General features: G+C 44.4%; 1 protein-coding gene across 2 annotated transcripts in view; it reads right to left on the reverse strand.

Moving 5' to 3' along the window:
* Positions 1 to 16,014, reverse strand: part of CDC42EP3 (CDC42 effector protein 3) — a 29,326-nt gene extending 13,312 nt beyond the window's left edge. The window contains exons 1-2 of one of the 2 annotated variants that reach the window (XM_075596475.1): positions 15,726 to 16,014; positions 15,438 to 15,601 (exon numbers count right to left, since the gene is read on the reverse strand). The gene's annotated coding sequence lies outside the window, so the exon portion shown is untranslated. The remainder of the gene's footprint in view (positions 1 to 15,437; positions 15,602 to 15,725) is intronic. The other variant, XM_075596476.1, reaches the window with a different exon arrangement.
* Between the last annotated feature and the right edge of the window lie 1,908 nt (positions 16,015 to 17,922).

Below are 17,922 nucleotides of genomic sequence, written 5' to 3' on the forward strand. Positions count from 1 at the left end.
AATTGCCCCTGCTCACATATTTCTTCAGAATACTATACAATATCTGTTTCCACCTCTACAGTCATTCACTTTAATTGTGCATCACGTGCTTCACTTTGCTTCTCATAGCTGCCAGTCAAGGTTCTAAATCTTACTTATGTGAGCATATTGATGTATATAGCATTCCCTGTTTGTAAGTGCTCTGCTGTCTGCCACAGAAAACAGATGCTTCTGTTTATAAGGAAATGCTGATACTGCATTGAAATATCAGGATTAGATTTTAGTCTTATTAAATCTCAACAGACAACCTTTAAATCCTGACAGTATTGAAATACCCAGTTCTCCTCATCCAAAAATAGGTCATAGTTCAAAAATATGTGGAATTTACATGTATGAATTGCTTAGTTCTGCACCATTGAAAGTCTCCTGGTTTTACCCATAAGTAAAAGGCACACATACTGCGCGATAGAGGATTACATAGTGACTAATAAATGAAATGTTTCATGCATCGTTTTGTATTTAAAGATCATCCCATACACACCCTAAAATGATATTGATGCTTTTTATTATGAGCATGTCCTATAACTAAAGTGTTCTGAAACAGGAAACATACTGTATGCATAAAAGTACATCCAGACCCTCATAATGCCGATAGTGTGTTGATCTTGAAACAAAGTACCAGTCAAGTCCTCTTTAAGGCAGGTTCTGCAGAGAGTTAAAAAAAGTAATTAGGGGAAGGCTGTGAGTTTTGTGAGGGATAGCATAGATTGTTGGAATACTCCAGTTTTAACTTTGGGGGGGGAGGGGCTGTTTTCTAAAGAGAAATGGCCAAACGGCTTGGTATTACCCTATACAGTATTAACTTTCATATAAATGAGCAGAATAGCAAAAACCAAAACAAACAATCTGCTGCATTAACGATTTTCTTGTCAGAGATGCCTGCGAGGCAGGCGAGGGGTTAAAAGATCATGGTGTACACTTAGTTTTTCTAGTATTTAACATGTTACATTGTTAACCTCTAACTTCTTACAGTAAGTAGAAGTAGCCAAAATCTACAGAGCGTCATGCCCTCGGAATTGTAGGTCGTTCAGCCCTCCTGCTCTCTAGCCCACAAAATTAGCCTTACTATAGATTTTTCTATGGGTGTTTGAAGAAGGTTACAGGTCAGTAGGTGGAATAGCTGGGACTAACATTTTTTTTTTTTTGCAGAGCCTCTATGTTCGTTAGTTTTCTGTTCTCTGCAGAAAAAAAAACTGATCAGAGAAGAAGTGTGCAGTAACTGAGGTTTTGCTTGGCATTAGAGCTGGTTTGCAAGGGCTTCTGCAATATCAATGCGTTTGGTATAAAATATGCATGGAGCAAAATCCCTACAAAGAATAATGGGGTTCACAAGTGATTTATCACCAACCAAGTGAACATACCAATCAGAAAACGCAGCCTGTCCACCAGAAAGCAGCCAAGATATACTGTGTTATAGCTGAAGCATGACCAGTGAAATTTCCATATATAGTAGCTGTACATGGAATGATTTAGCAAGCTCCTTTTGCTCTTGGTTTTTAAAATACTAACAAATGCCAGGTGTTGGACTACCATGAAGTAATCCACAACTTTCAAAAAAGGACCGTTGGGTAAAAATTCTTTGCTGTCGTTAATGCCATGTGCATGAATTTACTGTGACAATGACACTTTTTGGAGAGAAGAGGGCATCTCTCCCATAAACAGGAGGCTTTAGAAGTGTGGATGTGCAAGTACAAATCATTACGAATTTACCGGTATGTTTCAGCATGGGCATTTTAAAACATTTTGTTGGAAGGGTTTGATGATCATAAGCTGCTTTGTATTAATGCATGCAAATAGTAAGAACATTCTTGTTTCAAAAGTGGAAATACTATACTTCAGCTGCCTGTTCAGTGCCCAGCAGACCCAATTGTACTGAAAGGATTGAACTGGACTTCTAATCTCCCCTTGGTTTGACTGGACTAAAAATAAATAAATAGACTATTTTAAATATAAACATTGTACATCTGTAATTTATGATGCAATGAAGTAAGCTGCCAAATAATGTATATGTTAATTTCAAATAGAGCACTGCATAAAACAGCTTGCCCTTATATACACACTTTAACCCTTTCCCCGTCAGTGGAAAGCATTGTAAATCCCATGAAAGGGTTTACAACATCTCTAAAAACCCTACATATTTATAACAGCTTCAATGGTAAAATGTCCTTCTACATAAACAGTAACACACCCACTATTACAGACAGTATATAACAATGTAGAGGGGGGGAAGAGATGAGGATGTTAAAACGGTTGGAAGATATTTTAAAGAAGAAGGGAGGAGGAAAAAGAGACAGATAATGAACTAAACAGAATACAGTAGATAGGAATGGGGAAATCACTATGGGTCATGGAGGCAAAATGGGGGCAAGTGGGAGTTTGGCAAGCAGACAGACACCCATAATACAGATACCAGAAAACTCCCAAAGACTAAATACAATTGGAGTGGAAAGGCAGGAGCAGATAAGATAATAGTACAGACTGGAAAAAAAAAATTAAATTAAATGCATGCTTGCTAATACAAAAGGCCTGCCAGATAAAAATGTGGGAACTTGAATTAATAACTATAAGTTATGATAAGTTATGATGCAGTATGGTATCATAGGCGTTACTGAAACATGGTGGGATGAAACTCATGACTGGCCAGTTAATTTACAGGGTTATTCCCTTTTTTGGAAGGATTGAGCAAATAGAAGAGTAAGTGGAGTAGGTTTACAGTACAGTAGGGCCCCCGCTTCTCGGCGATCCGCCAATACGGGGGTACTGTTTCCTGACTGAAGTAATTTTTTTCACGCATGTGCAGAAGGGACCTCAGAGTCCGCGAATGCTGCATTGTGGGACGGCACAGGAAGGAAGAGAGATAGCAAAATCGCCAGTAGACATAGCATTGGTGCGCTCTGCACAAAAAAAAAAAAATCCGCTTTTCGGCAGGGGCCTGGAACAGAACCTGATGAATGTGTGGGGCCTTACTGTATATGTTAAACCGGATCTAAAACCTAAATCCTATTCTTCCCTTCTAAGATGTTTATGAAGGAAATTATGAAAATGTGGAGACCTTGTGGATATAACTTAGCAGTGGAGGTATAAGTACAAAGACAAAGTTTGTAGGGATATGCTATAATCCACCAAATATCTGTGAGATAGAGGAAGCCAAGAAACTTTTGAAATGGAGAAGGCATCAAAAACTAGGTCATATTTGCATAATGGGTAATTTTAGCTAAACAGACCGACTGGGGCAATGAGATTAGCTTTACAACTAAAGGAAACAGGGTTTTGAGGGTGCTTAAAGACAATTACATGACCCAAATTATTGATGAACTAAACAGGAGAGGGGCAATACTGGATTTGGCAATATCAAACAAACAATGTAGAAGTAATAACAAATATTCAAGTCCGGGAACATTTGGGAAACAGTGATTATAACATAGTCTCTTTAGAAATAACTTAACAAAACCCATATTACATGGGGTCAACAAAAGACTTTATATTTTAGAAAGACAGGTTTTAATAACCGGAGGCACATAAAGAGACAGGCTCCATGGCACTCCCAAACTGATCCTGATCACTTGCTTGATCAAATAAAATGAAAAATCTTGGTCCCAATGTAGAAAAAAAAAGTGAAAAATCTTTATTGCAGCATACAAAAGTGAACAGTATAAAACGTCCCACGCGTTTCAACCAATGACTGGTCTTTCTCAAGGACTCCATAACCACAGGCTCAGTACCACAAGACTGGCGTAAAGTAGACGTGGTGCCAATATTTAAAAAAAAAGGGAGCTAGATCACAGCCGGGGGATTACAGATCTACAACCTAACATCAATAGTGGAGAAGCCACTTGAAGATTTAGTATGGGATAATAAACAGGAATACCTAATGGGAAACAAAATAATTAGTAACAGTCAGCATGTATTTATGAAGGATAGGTCCTGCCAAACTAACCTTATTAGTTTCTTTGAGGAGGCAAGAAGGAATTTAGACCCGGGTAATGCAGTTGATGTGGTCTACTTAGATTTTGCAAAGGCTTTCGATACGGTTCCACACAAGAGGTTAGTGTACAAAATAAAGCAAAATTGGACTCGGTAAAAACATTTGCACCTGGATTGAAAACTGGTTGAAGGATAGAAAACATAGAGTTGTAATAAATGGAACTTTTTCAGGTTGGGCTGAAGTTGTGAGTGGCGTACCTCAAGGATCGGTACTAGGACCCCTGCTTTTTAACTTGTTTATTAATGACCTTGAGGTTGGCATAGAGAGCAAAGTCTCCATCTTTGCTGATGACATTAAATGGTGTAAGGTAGAATCAGAGCAGGATGTAATTTCTCTCCAGAAGGATTTCTATTTGGATAGGTTTGTACTGCCTAAGGGCAGTACAACCTTGGGCAGGTAAATAGCAGTTGAGGTTTAATACAGATAAATGTAAAGTTATGCATTTGGGAAATAAGAATTAACAGACGACTTACAGTACAAATGAAAAGGGGAATAAGTAGGAGAATCCTTGATGGAGAAGGATTTAGGAGTGCTTGTAGACAGCAGGCTTAGCAATAGTGCCCAAGGTCATGCAGTAGCTGCAAAGGCAAATAAGATCTTACAGTATCTTGCATTAAAGAGGGAACGGATGGAAGGGAAGTAAACATAAGTATTGTCTATAGACCATCAGAAAGATCATACCTTGAATATGGAGTTTATATTTGGGCACCACTCGATAAAAAAACAAAAACACATTATGGAACTAGAAGTGCAGAGAAGAGCCACCAAATTAATAAAGGGGTGGAAAATCGGACTTATGAGGAGAGGCTAGCTAAATGAGATTTGTTTACATTAGGGGGGGAAAAGGCATCTTAGAGAGGATATGATAACTATATACAAATATATTTGTGGACAATACAAACTTTCAAAAGAACTATTCATCCCAAGGGCAGTACAAGTGACACAGGGTCATATCTTCAGGTTGGAGGAAAGGGGATTTTACCACAACAAAGGAAAGGGTTCTTTACACTAAGGGCAGTTAAAAATGTGGAATTCATTACACATGGAGACTGTGATGGCAGATACAATAGATTTGTTAAAAAAAGTGCTAGACATCTTTTTAGAAAGGAAAGGAATACAGGGATATACCAAATAAGTAAGCATTTTATTTATTTATAAAATATTTTACCAGGAAGTAATACATTGAGAGTTACCTCTCGTTTTCAAGTATGTCCTGGGCAGAGAGTTAAGACAAATAATACATGGTTACAAATACTGTTACATAAATGAACAGGGTATACATTATATACAAGACATTGCATGCACAGTTAAAGAAAATATATATTATGGGTGTATGAAACAGTTACAGACCAGATTAAAATGTGAGACAGCCTTAGATTTGAAAAAACTTAAACTGGTGGTGGATGTGAGAGTCTCCGGTAGGTTGTTCCAGTTTTGGGGTGCACGGTAAGAGAAGGAGGAACGGCCGGATACTTTGTTGAGCCTTGGGACCATGAACAGTCTTTTGGAGTCTGATCTCAGGTGATAAGTGCTGCATGGGAAGAATGTTGATCCAGGGAGTCATTCGATTGCCAATATTTGGTGTCAGGAAGGAATTTATTTTTCCCCTTATGAAATATTAGATTACATGTCACTGAGTTTTTTTGTTTGCCTTCCTCTGGATCAATATACTGCAAGTACAAATATAGGATAAAGTATCAGTCATCCAAATTTAGCACAGGTTGAATTTGATGGACACATGCCTTTTTTCAACCACCTCTACTATACCATGTGTAGCCATGTCCGCCTCTAGGCTCCCCCCTTGGCTACACTTAACTCCACAGCAGCAAAGGAACTGCGGTATGTGCGGGCACCACCAGGGTCCGCAGCAGACCCGCCGATTAGGTAGAGAGGTGCAGGTAGCGCTCCAGGATGGCACACCGATAGGGTGCCGTCATTTTGAAATGCCAGAGCCTGGATAGAGCGGCGGCCATTACAGGAGCAGGTCCGCAGGGGAACTATATGCCCCTGAATGCACAGGGGTTGCCAGGTATGTGAGCCAGCACAGCCAATAGGGCTGCAGCCTTCTCTCTGCATGAGAGTGGATACATTTGGCGCACCTGCACCACGATTCAGTCGGAGCTGGGACACTGAAGGGTAAGGGTGTATGTGCGGGTGTCTGTGGCCCCTGCACTAGGCTAGAGACCCCTATTAGGCCCCAGCTAGGCTCCAACTCCCCTGTAAGTTTGTGGCTGCTACAGGGACAGGCCCCTTAAGACAGGGACATTGCCCCATTAGCTGATCAGTGTCAGGACACAACTGAAGATGCCGCTCAGCAGAAGTGGCCTGTGGTCTGAGATCAGACCACCGCCGCAAGGCTAGAGTGACTCATCAAGGTGGGACCCTCCAGCTGGGTACCACCCCATGTGGAGGCGGACCAGACTGTTTCTCTTCAGTCGGTGGTACCGAGTACCGGAGCAGTCGGCAGGTATCACACCCCATCTTCAAGTGCACCAACTTAACACTTTCTGAGCAGCTCTGTCACACACATTGGGTGGGTTGGCTCCTGTGGACACTGGGTGGTCAGGTGCCCGGGGCATCTCAGCACTTTGGGGTAGACCTTACCAGGATGTGGACAAGGTGGTTGGGAGCACCTGAACATCGGAGCCGATGCTCTATCCAGAAGACCGGGACTGAGTACCACACCAGACGACAACCTCTGGGAAGAAATCCCTGGACCAGGGCTATGTGCTTGACCTCAGCCATCGTGGAAGACAGAGTAGCCGTCACAGAACAGAGGGTCGCAGACTCCATTGGGATGTCAATCAAAGGCTACCCCTGCCGCCTATTGCCACCCAGATGGAATGAATATCACCCCAGACAAGATCATCACCTGGAATGATCTGTGCAATACAAAGGATCCAGTGGCTGGAGCTATCCGCCAGGCCTCCATCAAAACAAGCCCTCCCTGATGAAGCATGCTCCCAGCGACACGGTCGCAATACTAATGCGTGAAATGGACCAATTTAAAAACAATAAAAAAACCGACAAGGGTCTCCTCTATCGGGTGGTTCAATACCATAATCACCCGGATAGAAGGCAGCTGGTTCTACCCAGGAACAGCACATGGTCCAACGATCACTACTGTAACGGATCAGGGGACACGCGCCTCTCAGCGGGTCCCCGTCACCTCTGGCCCCAGGGCGGCTCTCTGCCCCGGTTCCCCGCTCCCTCAGCCTCTTGCCCGTCGCATGCTGAGCCGTTCCTCCGCGGCGCACGCCGCATCCGCACGCACACGACCAGAGTGCGCGCACGGCAGCCTTACAGAGGGTGCGCGCACTCGATCCTCTTACCAGCCCTTCCGCGCTGCTGGCACCGCCCCCTATCGGCTGCAGGCCATAACCAGGAATCACACCCCTGTCTCCCTCCCTGCTCACCTGGACCTATCCCTGAGATTACCCAGACAGGCCTCCGCTCCACCCCTTGCTACCATTGGCCCTCCTTCCTTTATAACCCCAGTCTGCCCTCTCCGTCGTCGCTCAGCATAGCTTCTCTGTGGCTCCTATGTGCAGTGTCTATGCCAAGCTCTGTTCTCTGTTGCAGCTCATGTGCCTGTCCCTGCCCCTGTTTGGATACCCTTGGATTGATCTCAGCTCGGTTTGACTACGTGTACCTCTCTACCCCTGGACTCTGCTTTGGACCTCACTACGCTGCTTTCTCCTGCCCCTGACCCTAGGTTCTTGGACATTAACCCTCCTTCTGGCACTCCGGACTCAGCAAGTATATCGTTAACCCTTTTCTCACCAGGCCCGGCAACGCATCTTAACACACCCTCACTGCTGCGGGTGCGTGTTATACCCTTACCCACCTCAGTACTGGGGACTGGCCAGGTCTGCAGGCATACAGGCGTTACAACTACACTACATCTTGGAGTGGACAAGACCAGTTCTTCTGGCCTAGGATGAAAGTCTGTAGAACACCATTGCCGCTGATGCTCACGGTGCATCCAACGAAAGACACTCCCTACCAGAGCCGCTCCAATGGTTCACCTGAAGAGCTCAGGTCCCCTGGACCTCGTATGCATGGACTTGGGAATTGAACCAGATGCCTGAGGCATCTGCAATGTACTAATGATCACAGACCACTACACCCGTTATGCCCAAGCCTTTTCAACCAAAGACCAGAAGGCCATTATGGTGGCCAAGATATTGTGGGAATCGTACTTCATACATTATGGACTACCCAATCGCCTACATTCGGATCAAGGCCAGGACTTTGAAAGTAACCTCATCCGGGAGTTGCTGAAGCTACTGAACGTCACCAAGTCCCGAACGACCCCGTACCATCTATAGGGAGATGCTCCGGAGATCGTTCAACCGGACCCTCCTCTACATTCTCGGCACCCTAAAGGGTTCTCAGAAGAATGAGTGGTGTAAGCATGTGGAATCCTTGGTGCACGTCTATAACAACTGCACCCGCCACGAATGTACGGGATTCACTACATACTTCTTAATGTTCGGGCGAGAAGCACGGCTTCCTGTGGATATACGTCTGAGGGTATCTACCAACAGGGTACCCAACAGGACGCACTTCAAGTACGTACAGCGGCTCAGAGAAAGCCTGCAACGAGCCTACCAATTAGCGGAGAAAGCATCCACTCATCTGAATGCCGGTAACAAAAGACGCTACGACCATAAAGGTCCGCCATATGGAAATTTGTACTCTAGACCCCGCTCTCCTCCGTAATCTAGGGATCCCCGGCAAACACAAACTGGCCAACCATTGGCACGACGGAGTCTTTGAAGCAGAATCTCAGATGCCGAGCCTCCCGCATAAGAGACGCGGATGGCTGGGTAAAGGTCTGTCACCGCAACCATTTCCTGCCTATCCCGCAAGTGGGGGATGATGATCCAGAAATAGAGTTTATAAAACACACAGATACCCAGCAAGCTCTAAGAAACCCCCCAGTTTTCAGTTAGGACCTGCGAATTTGGTCATGCCCTGACTGGCTTAAACGCTTTGGCCAAAGAGTTAACTAAATGACCCATTTTCAAGAGATATAGAGAGATATTTCACTGTGTATTTTTGTCACATTGGATGTTGCTCTGGACTTTGTTTATTGTTGTATCCAGAAATAGGAGGCCACACCATTTGCTGGTGAGCCAGAGGAAGCTGAAGAGAATTCAGAGACAGTAACTAAAATAACCGAGGATCCGATGGAAGGACCCTCTAGTACGACAGACCTAAATCAAGGGGCACCGCCCGAAGGAGCAACGAGTAATGGGCCCAGGGCGCATACACCTACTCCGGTGGTTCCAATGAGCCCTCCTCTGGACCCCAAAAGTCCTTGTTTTATACCCACCAGAGACTGTTCTACTCCCACTGAGAGAACCTGAGCCTCAAGCGTACGATTACTACTCCCCAGAGGGAGTTTCAGAAGAACTTCGCAGAAGCCAACGTGTAAGGTACACTCCCCACCGGGTAGCCTATGATTCATTAGGGGCACCCCACTACGAATCTCAGAGATTTTATTTTGCTGTTAGACTGCTAATTGTCATGTTCAGCTAGATGTATAACCTGATGTAGTGTCATAACAATGTGTTAAGTTGTACATGCCTCAATACATGTTTATTATATAACTGTGTTGTGTTGATGGTTGTCGTTCCCAAGCGGGGACGTTGGTTTTTTCACCAGAAGGAGGATGTAGCCATATCTCCCTCTGGGCTCCCCCCTGGCTACCCCTTACTTCCGTTGCAGCGGGGGAACTGTGGTACGTGTGGGTCGCCATCAGCGGTGGACCCACCGGTTAGGTAGAGGAGGTGCGGGCAGTGTGCAGGGAGCGCACCGGTGGCTCCGCGGTGGGACGCTGCCTTTTTGGAATGCGCGCAAATGCGCAGCCAACCATGCACATGCGCAGAGCCTAGATAGATCGGCGGCCATTACAGAAGGTCCGCAGGGGAACTAAATGCCCCAGAATACACAGGGGCGGCCAGCACAGCTTTTCCCCTGCACGAGAGTGGATACATTTGGTGCGCCTGCACCACGAGTCAGTCGGAGCTGGGACACTGAAGGGTAAGGTGTCTGTGGCCCCTGCACTAGGCCAGAGACCCCCTGTTAGGCCCCAGCTAGGCTCCGACTCCCCGGTAAGTTTGTGGCTGCTACAGGGACATGCCCCTTAGGCCGTGCCTATAGTGCCTGCGACGGGCGACGCTGTCCAAAAACAAATACACTTGCGAACTTTGGAAGCTGTCAATATTTCATTTTTCAAGGGCTGTCGCCTCATGTGACAGCCCCTGAACCAATCAAATGCCAGTACACCCGCGACACCGCCGCAAAGCGAAATTTAACTTTCGCTAGTGGCGACGTCACTCGTCCCCGGTCGCGGGCACTATACGTGCGGCCTTAGACAGGGACACTGCCCCATTAACTGATCAGTGTCAGGGACACAGCTGAAGACGCCGCGCAGCAGAAGCAGCCGTTGGTCTGGGACCAGACCACCCCCGCAAGGCTGGAGACTTATAAAGTTGGGACCCTCCACCTGGATACCACCCCACATGGAGGCAGACGGCGTGGGACCAGATGGTTTCTCTTCACTCGGCATGTATCACACCCGATCTACAAGTGCACCAACTTAACACTTTCTGTGGGCAGCTCTGTCACACACATTGGGTGGGTTGGCTCCTGTGGACACTGGGTGGTTAGGTGCCCAGGGCACCTCAGTACTTTTGGGTAGACCACCAGAGTGTGGACAAGGTGGTTGGGAGCACTGTGGAGTTACGACTGTGCGAGACCTAAGTTATACATGTTGTGGTATAATCATATATGTGGTCAGTAAAATCTGTTATCTATACCATTGTGCGCATTTCTTGTATTGGGTCCTGGGACGGGGTTATCCAGTATTGTTAGGATCGCTCACAGGTGGAGGCGCTGTCACTAAATGAACCAGGTACACCTAGGCTCCCTGCAGCAGAGGGTCAGGCCGCCTGTGAGCCTACAGGTAACAGTGCACCACACGTAGTCACCACCGATAGTCGCCTGATATGAAAATGTTTAGGCTTTTTAAAGAATAAGGTAAAATAATGAAATAGCGGAGTAAGGCTGCGTCCATGGTTCCTGATTGCTTGCTGAGGCGCGCAGAGGCTGAGGGAAAGCGGGTGCTTTCCCTGGCCTTAGATCGCGCGCCGCCCGGAGGCGGGCCAGTGACGTCACGGAGGTGGTTCGCCCTCATTGGGCGAACCGCTCACGTGACCGGCCCTGCGCTCCGGCGAGTGCCAAATCTAAATGTTGTATAACACCTACGCTTCTGCACGCTTGCGGAAGCATAGGCGAGCCCCTACCAAAGCCGCTCTCATTGCGGCTGTAGGGGCTCACTGGTAAGCACCAGCACGCCTCAGCACGGGTCAGAGCGTAAGCGCTGACCATGCCCGAGGCCTAATGCAGAATGGGATGCTCTAAATAGAATTCCATACAAGGGAAATACAGTATATACAGTAGTGTGGTACCAGTGTGCTGTCAAGTTGCAAATTATATGGTACAGTGTGTAAATTTCATGGAAAAAAAAAATTTGCTTTATACATTTATGCCCAAAAGTGTTAGACCAAAACAAACGTTTGAGAATATACAGTATAGAAAGTTTGTCAGAGGTTCAATCGTATGCGAAGAATGCAGCAGCAGTTCCAAGATTGCACTGTTCAACCACAGTAAAAGATGTACTGTATATGGCATCAATATTTTCCAAAAGAGAAAAGTACCGATTTCTCACTGATGTGTGTAAAATATCGAATTAAAAAAAAATTGAAAGGAGGAAAGCCTACACCAAAATATAGTACTACTATATATATTTACCCTACATGTTCAGTTAATACAATACTAAAATGTATCATGTTCAATAGAAAAAAGCACAGCCTAACTAATTTAGAGTATGTGGAGACACAGAAAATCCAAGCCTTGCATGATACATTTTACTTCAGGAAGGATGTAAATGTGAGGCCATTGTCACTGGTCTGGTCTGACGCGTCAGCCTTACTTCCCATTCACCGCAGTTTTTTTCCCAGGATGTTGTTTAATTTAAACAATATCCACAAGGAAATCCTGCCATAACTGTGCAATGCCCAGTGTTTACTGAACAATACAGTAGTCTCATCTAATTCTGTACTTTGGCTGGCTTGAGATTTGGGAAGACACGTTGCAGGTTCTAGATATAGTGATAAATTGCATAATATTGTAGATTTTTCAGTTTTATGCTGATGCGTGCTTTTGATATAAAATCAAAACATGCCGTATAATGGCATGTGATATCAGTCAACAGAACAGGTCCAACAATCTCAGAGGCATTATGTCATGTTATACTTTATTGTATGCAGGCAAGCCCCCCCCCCCCCCCCCGGCACAGGTGTGATCATATAAACATAGAACATCAAAGGTTCACCACAATAATACGAGACATACATCTCAAGCCAAGATGATAATAACAACTGTCTTATAACTACCAGTCTCTATTTATAATGCACACAACTCTACATCACTATTACAGTTTACCATCACAAGTTAACAATTTCACACAAGTGCACGTTACTATTGCCCTACTTTTAGTGATAACACACACATTCACACATTACAGTTTTCTACAAAATTGACAGCAAGCTCCTTCATGAGCATTTCCTTCAAGGAGAGATCATGAGCACACATGCATAACAATCCCAATTCTTCCAATATATATACATATATATATATATAAAAAAAATCCATGAGCACTTATATCCCGCTACCTCTAGTTAAATTAGATCCAAACAACTTCTCTCATTCTACCTACATCCCTTTCTTCTCATGACAGAAAAACACAATAATAATGCATCCATGTCTCGCACAAAAAGTCTGGAGGATAGACAGCACTCTAAGTCAGGGGTCTCCAAACTCAGTCCTCAAGAGCCGCCAACAGGCCAGCTTTTATGAATATCCCCGTTTCAGCACTGGGGGTGAGGGGGGGGGGGGGGGGGAGTTCCCAGCACTCAACTAGAAAGTGCTAACCCCCGCCCCATAAAGAAACATTACCCCCTTATTCCCGTATAACCTTTGTCTTCCCCTTCCCTAGTGTTGTTTTATAGACCGTATAGAGTTTGATGGTCTCGCATTACTGTGAATACATTTTCTATTGTCATTTGACCTTTTTCTCTACACTGTTTATACTTCACGCACATTGTGCATTTGTGTACATTGCAATATATATTTACTTACACATTAAAAACTATCAATTGGCATATTCATGATCTCTTCGAATTCATTGAGTGCTGGGAACGCCCCCCTTTTTTTTGGTTCATCTCTTGCACAGGTTCCCCAATACAGTACTATGCCAGACTCCTCACGTTTAAAAACTGTATATAGCCACGTGATGGGCGTGAACATGCAAATTACCACACTCACCTAAATTACAGACATTATTCCTAATCCCCACCCTCTACTTTACGTTAACTAAGAATACACACACCTATTCCTCCCTTTTTAGCACTGAAGAAATAAATACACCTTCATGTATCATCTATGTATTGGAATTATACCAAAAGAGCTGTGAGGTGTCAAAAAGATCTGTACACTATAATTGAACCTATGAAAAATCTCTTATTACTCAATTAAAAAAAAAAGTATCACAATTTATGACAAACTTACATTTCTTCAGGGCTAAAATGACAGCTAGCACTTCAGTGAACTTAAAAACACACACCTATCTCCTAATAAAATAAAGGAAATACATAATTATCTATCGTGCACTCATCTACCCCAGACTCACCAAGGACAATCAAGAACATTCACACTTATTTTAATATGTTGAAATCCAAAGCACCAACTGAAATCACTATGACACATGTCATATGCACCGACCTTGACCCCGTCTCCATGTTCTCCCTACTTCCCACTTAGATTGTAAGCTCCTTGTGGCAGGGACTCCTTTTCCTAGTGTTACTTTTATGTCCTAAAGCACTTGTTCCCACTTGTGTTAAATTATTGTGATGTGTATTGCTGCTGTGAAGCGCTATGTACATGGATAGCGCCATATAAAGATATACATACATAGTAAAATCACAGTAGCATGCCTGAAGGGGACTTGAATTGTCCTTAAACCTTGTAATCTTTTAGACATCAGGGAGTCAATACATGCATTACTTTTACATCTATTTAATTACAAAAGCCTTTATTTTTGTCTACTATATAGCCCAACACAGTACCAATCACCTATATATATATATATATAGTAAAATCATGATCATGTATATACAGTATGAGCCCATCTTTCAGTACAATATTAACATTTGTATACATGTTGGCCTACCTGGTGAAAATCACCACTCAGAGCTTTATTTAAAAAAACAATACATGAACATGTAGCTGCAGTGATGCGGACATCTCTGTATATCAAAAAGCTCTGCATTGCAAAACACATTGCAGCATCCCCCATATTTTCCAATCAGTCTGCAGATCATTCTCTGATTCTGCTTCTTTCCATTGCAGTCTATTGGTCACCACATATACTGTAAGTGATCAGCAATGTTCAAGCACAATGTATTTCACCCCTCCATTGTATTATTATCAGTTGAATTCTCGAAACAATAATACACTGCAGTAATACATTTTGCAGTGTTAAATGGACATTACACAGATATAGTGTATAGTAGTAATCAAATGAATCCAAAGCAACCAGTTAGTGGAGCACTGGATTTGATTAGCTCACACTCTGCCAAGGAGACTGATCCGCTGCTTTCTATTTCTGTCCAGCACAGGCTCTCTAATTAAACAAATCATTACAACATCTGCAGTACACGAATCGCTGTGTCATCTCAGCCACATCCACAAGATCATTTCATGCATGCGAGAGACCCTGAACCCACCCTAGCCAAACAGCGAACTAACCCCTTACAGTAGCTCGAAGATAGAGGAGTTGCCATGCAAAAGGTCTCCAATTTTTTGTTAAAAAATACATTGCAGCTTGAATATCATGTATTCGGTTTTTATCAGACCTATTTTCATTCATTTGGCATTTTTCAAATACAAAAGGTTTGTGTATGAATGTATATATTTCAGTACATAGTACACTATACTGCAAAGCAGGTACAGTTAAATGCAATATTTCTGAAAATGAATATCAACATATTAAGAACAAGAATGCAGAATGGAGTAGTTATATCATATGCCGAAAAATTAACAGAGCACTAGTTAAATAAAACATTCCTTAGGAAATTAGGATTTACTAACGATAATATATGATGTAGTGATAATGATATGAAATATTAGTACATAGCAGTAATATTAGGTAAAGATATACTTGATCAGAACAATACAAAGGGCTTGTTCTCCCTACGTTTAAGCAATTCTCTGCCTATGATCTAACGCGGAACTGGAGGAGGTGCACACAAAACATGCAGATGGTTTCAGATCGACTTACAGATCTCTGGGCGCTGTCTGGAAATGTCTCTTTCTTCAGCCTGGTTTTCTTATCTCACCACATGCACCTTCTGCTTCTGTTGTCCAGATCTCTATTCCCCTTTAAAACGTGGATTTAGCACAATTGGATCTCCAAGCTCATCACCACCAACAGCTTTTCCCTGTCTGGCAGCAGTAAAAAAAAGGCATCAGTGTTAAAAGCTAGAGGAAGGAGGGCAGCTGCTTCCTTCAGACACCTCCCTTCTGCGTGACCCTCAGACACAGCAACAGCATCTACAGTACACAGCACCTGTGACAGTCCTTCAGGCCACCTCCCCAGACGGCTTCCAGATGACTCCTCTGCTTGATCTGCCAAGATGTGTGTTTAGGGGGAGGGAAGGTGGAAGAGCTAATGCCCATTAATTCATTACAATTAATCTGTTGCTGGTGGTTTATTTTATGTGAGGCTCCAGGGATTTTATAGGGAATGTGAGAGGGGGGATTAGCAAATCACCTATGCAGAACAAAGCTGGGTGTTCGGGTGGGATGTCTGCTGGAGTGGGGAGGCTGCAGGTAATAAGCTTCTTGGAGAGGTGGGATGCCTGTTTCAAGCACAGCTTGGCATGCTGAGCAGAGGAGGAGCCAGCATTGGATGGGGGCAGACTCAGCGTTAATTAACTGGGCTTCAGTCAAGACAAGGGCACTGCTGCTACACACACAGACAGCTACAAGATGCCTTGGGATTGTGAGCAGATCCTTAATGGGAAGCTGTCTTAACCCGTGTAGTGCTGGACAATATTGTCTGCATCATATCTGCAGGTCTTTGCTCCTATAGGATCCAGCAACGGTCCTCTGGCTGAAGTGGCTTTATAAAATTCAATTCAAAATTAATTTAAATGGAGTGAGGGGAAGCTATTTGCACCGTGCAGTATTTTAGAAGGATTCATACAATATTTATGCTTAGAGAGTAGAAAGGGAGAAAGACACCCTCATTTTTTTAAATTGTTATTTCAACAGTTTAACAAAAGAAAAGTAGAGGCATTGTTAACCCGCCCTATTTCCTTGTACAGTACCATCACACTTCAATCACTGGTCTAGTGCTGTTCTGTTTTACATTCTTGCTTGGTACAGTATGTCATATTATTTTAAAGCAAAAATAATCATCAGAATTCATTGCAAACCAAGTTCATTTGTAATGCAGCCTTGTTTCCCAGTTGATGACCCTTCGTTCAATTAAGAATCAAACAAGTTGCCGTTTTTCAATGTGTACTTGGCCTCGTTATTTTTTTTATTATGGCGGTTTGTGTGGGTGCGTATACAAGTATAACAGCCCCCTCCCCCCCCTCCCGGGTCCCGCTTACCTCTACTGCTGCGGGGGAGGTTACTGAGCGATGTGGGTGGTCACGGAGGCGATCGGATCGCCGGAGGCTCCCTGAGCAGGGCGCCACCATCTTCGATGAGATCGCACATGCAAAAGGTGGCTATTACCCAGAGCAGGCTCCGTTGGAACTACAGCCCCCAGGATGCATAGGGGCGACGAGACACATGGGCTGCAGCAGCCAATAGGGCACCAGCATTCCCTGCACCTGAGAATTGCTACTTTGCGCACACTGGAGACCTCTCCAGTCGGAGCTGGGACGAGGAAGGGGTAGGGTGTGCATGTGCAGGATGTCCGTGACCCTTGCACTAGGCCAGAAACCCCTTAGGCCCCAGCTAGGCCCCGACTCCCACCTAGATTGTGGCTGCGCTAGGGACTTGCCCTTAGATAGGGACATTGCCCGCTTAGCACCCCAGTTCAGGGACACAGCCAAGACGCGGCTGCGGACTGGTGATCCGGTGGTCTGGGACCAAACCACAATATTTAAAGACTATCTGCAAAGGTGATACACTCCTCGCAGGAGGGCACCCCACGTGGAGGCGGACGTCGTCGCAGACCACCGCTGTTGCAAGATCCAAGGATTCTATCCTTCTGGGTGGCGTTACCGGGTTTCGGAGCACCCGGCAGGTACTAAAAGTGCACCAACTATAAATCACATTAGTTGGGGCAGCGCTGTCTCACACATTTAGGTGGGAGTTGCTACTCGTGGACACCAGGGTGGTTGGGTGCCCTAGGGCCCCTCAGGATGTAGTGGGGCTATATCGCCAGTGTGTGGACACAGGGTTGGTATTTACTGGAGGCACGGTCGTGCATGACCGGTTGTGTGGAAATATATATATATATATATATATATATATATATATATATATATATATACACACAAACGAGGTACGCTGATTATTTTGGACACACACACATATATATGTATCAGTACTGTGTTAGCCGAGCTTCAATAATCAAAAATGAATTCACTATACCGTTCTGTGGCTAAGGAAATGCTTTTATATGTTATCTGCAATGTAGTGTACCTCATCATGTGCATGAAATGCCCAGGGGGCTGCTACTACATAGGTGAGACAGGGCAGGGGCTAAACAAGAGAATGAACCTGCATCGCCACAGCATCACACG

This window comes from Ascaphus truei, chromosome 4 (assembly GCF_040206685.1).
Source record: "Ascaphus truei isolate aAscTru1 chromosome 4, aAscTru1.hap1, whole genome shotgun sequence".
NCBI lineage: Eukaryota > Metazoa > Chordata > Amphibia > Anura > Ascaphidae > Ascaphus > Ascaphus truei.